Below are 4,342 nucleotides of genomic sequence, written 5' to 3'. Positions count from 1 at the left end.
AGACTGGTTTTGCAGATGCTGAAGGAAAAGAAATTGTATGCTAAATTCAAGAAATGTGAATTTTGGTTGAGGTAGGTTACCTTCCTCAGGCATGTAATCTTTGAACACGGCATATCATTTGATTCAAGTAAAATAGAGGCAGTAGTGAGTTGGGTGAGACCAGTGAATGTTAAGGAGGTCAAACGCTTCCTAGGTCTGGCAGGGTACTACTGGCGTTTCGTGGATGGCTTCTTCAGATTATCGGGTCTACTGACACGACTCACAAGAAAGAACATGAAATTTGATTGGACCAATGAACGTGAGCAAAACTTTCCAGGAGTTGAATCGACAACTGGTCACTACACTGGTATTGTCTATCCCATCAAGGGAAGATGGTTTTATGATATATAGTGACGCATCCCAAAAGGGACTCGGGTGCGTGTTGATTGAGCATGGGAGAGTCATCGCCTATGCATCTAGGCAGCTTAAATAGTATGAAAAGATTTACCTTGTGCACGATTTAGAGTTAGCTGTAGTGGTGTATGTTCTGAAAATATGGAGGCATTATCTTTATGGTGGGAAATGCGAGATCTTCATCGATCATAAAAGCATAAAGTATTTCTTCACCCAGAAAGATTTGAATATACGGCAGAGAAGATGGTTGGAGCTCATCAAGTATTATGATTGTACTATCAGCTACCATGCAAGGAAAGTAAACATGGTGGCTGATGCACTGAGTAGGAAAACAACAAGAGCAGCGATGTCAACAATGGAGATTTAGCGCCCTATCCAGATGGATTTGGAAAGGTTAGGTATGGAGCTCATATAGGGTGATCACCAGGCATTTATTGCTAACTTGGTGGTACAACCTACCTTGTAGGAGAAAATTAAAGTTGCACAGAAGAATGACGCAGAGTTGGCAGAGTTGATAGAGTTGATAGAGAAAGTGCAAGATGGACAAGAAGAGGAGTTCAATATTTTAGAGGATGGAGCCCTGAGGTTCCATGCCAAATTTTGTGTTATTGTAGATGTTGAGATTAGGAGGACTATATTAGAGGAGGCTCACAGATCCCTGTACACAGTTCATTCTAATAGCACTAAAATGTATCGGAATCTTTAAGAGACTTTTTGGTGGAGCGGAATGAAGAAGGAGATAGCTGAATTCGTGCAACAGTGTTTGACGTGCTAGTAGATAAAGGCTAAGCACCAAAGGCCGGCAGGACAGTTGTAGCCACTCCGCATCCTTGAGTGGAAGTGGGATCACATATCCATGGATTTCGTCACTAGGTTACTGCAGACACTACATGGTCTGAATGCTATTTGGGTGATTGTTGAACGATTGACAAAAATAGCCCACTTTTTACCTATTAAAGTTAGCTACCCTATGTACAGACTGGCAGAGATCTACATTCAGGAGATAGTTCAACCCCATGGAGTGTTAGTATCCATCATTTCAGGTTGTGACCCACGTTTTACATCACAATTTTGGGGAAGCTTACAGGAGGCTTTGGGGTCTCAGTTATCATTCAACATGGCATGTCATCGTCAGACTGATGGGCATACAGAGAGAACGATCTAGATACTTGAGGATATGTTGCGAGCATGTGTGTTGGATTTTGGGGGTAGTTGGACATAGTATATACTGCTGGTTGAGTTTACCTATAATAGCAACTATCAGGCCAGCATCAGCGTGGCACCTTACGAGGTGTTGTATGGTAGGAGGTGTTGTTCACCTTTGTACTGGAATGAAATGGGTGAGAAGCGAGTTTGGGACCAGAGTTGGTGCAGCAAGCGTATGATAAAGTTTGACTAATTAAAGATAAAATTAGTGCAGCTTAGAGTCAGCAGAAAAGTTACGCTGATACACGTTGCTGGGAATTGGAGTTTGATGTGGAAGATCAGATATTTTTGAAAGTAGCACCATTGAAGGGAGTTGTGAGTTTTGGGAGGAAAGGTAAGCTGAGCCCTAGGTTCATTGGCCCATTCGAGATATTAGAGAGAGTGGGTCGAGTAGCCTACAGGCTAGCTTTACCACAAGCATTGTCTAGAATACATGACGTATTTCATGTTTCCATACTGAGGAAATATGTCTCATATCCTTCCCATGTGATCAATTATGCAGAGATAGAGCTCAGAGATTCACTGATATATGAAAAGATGCCAGTGCAGATCCTAGATAATAAAGAACAGGTATTGTGCACTAAGGTAATTCCATTAGTAAAAGTTTGATGGAGAAATCACGCAATAGAGCAGGCTTAGTGGGAGCTAGAGAAGGAAATACGACAGAGATATCCACACCTGTTTAGTGGGATACAATAATAGTTAATATTGTTCAGATAATGACAATTTTATTCTATAAGGAAGAGAGAATGTAAAGACCTGAAAAATAATAATAGTTAAATAAAAGAGAGGAAGGGAAATTTCAAAAGGATCAAACAGGGTTCGTCGACAAATGCCCTGGTTTCGTCGACGAACTCCCTGTAGGTTTCGTGGATGAGTTTAGTATTTCATCAACGAAGAGATACCGAGAGGGATGGTTTCAGGCCCTGAAGCTCATCGATTAAAGATATGAATTCGTCGATGAACTTCCTTCTTGGCCTCGTCGACGAGGTTGAAACCTAAGGTGTAGTCCCAAGAGGGGGGGGTGAATTGGGTCTTTTAAAAATTCCTTAGATCATTTTTGTTCCTTTTTACAATCTTTTAAGGCTTTCTTGTATTCTTGTTAACTGGGTAATCGACAAAAACTCCTATTTCCTATAATTAATCCACAATCACAACAACCACAATCAATCAATTAACTATTCAAGCAAAACAACCATACACCAAGAAATCAATTTGGAATATTTAGCGACCCTGTATATGAATGTGAAGTTCCTGTAGTTGGCTTTTGAATTTGAATATTAAAATGACATCCAAGAACCTTTTTAATATCAGAATTTAAATAAATCTTCAGCTAATAGGTTTTGGGATGTTAACCAATCAACGTACTTCCTTTCGATTTTCACAAAAGATCAATTAACCAACGTACTCCCTTTCTGTAATGATCTGCTTAATTTCCATATTATTTTTTTTCCTTTTAAATAATAAAATACATTATCAACATATCAAATCTAGTAGGTCATAATCAACGTGAACCCGTGGGTACCAGGGATATAACAGACACACAAAACGGAAGCCTACGCAGCAGGAAACATAAAATCATGATATCATAAACACAAAATCATCCATCTCAACACCAGAGTTACTACATCCATTGTATTTAGGTATATACATCCCAAAAAGAAAGTCCTAGGGACAATTCCCACAAAATCTATCTGTCCCCACCAAAACTTACCCTTCAATAAGGGTAGTTCAACAGTACTATCTCAGCGGAGCTTTATCCGCTCTCCTATCAAGGGCTCCTGAAATGTTCATATAATTCAGGGTGAGACACCTCTCAGTAAGGAAAAATAAACTAATACTAGTGTGTGGCAACATGAGTATTTATGTGTTATACATATAATTATATACATAAACATATCAAATAAAATTGTATGTATCATATCTGGGAAAAACATGTATACTCATTTCAAAGCAGAACATAATGGATTTCTACAAGCATAATTTATCTTGTTTCATAACAATAATACGAAAACAACCCTGGTAGGTTAGCTGGCTGTTGTCATGTATTACCCCCACATGACTGGGTTGTGTGGTATGAAGGCGGGACCTGACAATGGTTGGCCGACCACTGCCAAGTCGAAAGTACAGTCTGTAAGTTCAATGGGTCTGCCAGACCTGGCCCGTACACTAGGGGCACTCACACTTCTTAAAACCACATCGACTATCTGTCCTCACCCTACTCCGTATAGCAGCGTTAACACAATATCGTGATGATCACGAACACATAGCAGCGGTACCGTGCAAGTGCTAGCCTAAACCAAGCCAACCAGGTTCTGATAACATATAGCATATAATGAAACTGTGATACATGGATATTTCATACTATTAATTGTCAAATCAATATCATCACATCATTTTGCATATTTACGTATATCATGAAAATCATCGGCCCGTATGCCGGTATTTCACATTTTACCATAGCTCAGCCATACGTTGGCAAAACATATTCATAGCTCGGCCTGTACGCCGACAAATCATACACATAGCTTGGCCCATACGCCGGAAAAACAGATCCATAACACGGCCTATACGTCGACAAAACATATCCATAGCTCGGCCCGTACGCCGGCAAAACATATATAAAATTCTCGGTTCATTATAAAAATCCATATCTTTATCATATTCCCATAAAATAATATTTCATTATAAATTCAACTCATGCCACATGAAATAGGTTTCATACATATTTAAACATATCATC

Source organism: Malania oleifera, chromosome 2 (genome assembly GCF_029873635.1).
Source record: "Malania oleifera isolate guangnan ecotype guangnan chromosome 2, ASM2987363v1, whole genome shotgun sequence".
NCBI classification, from domain to species: Eukaryota; Viridiplantae; Streptophyta; class Magnoliopsida; order Santalales; family Ximeniaceae; genus Malania; species Malania oleifera.
The sequence above is the reverse complement of the archived record's forward strand: the minus strand, read 5'-3'. Positions refer to the sequence as shown.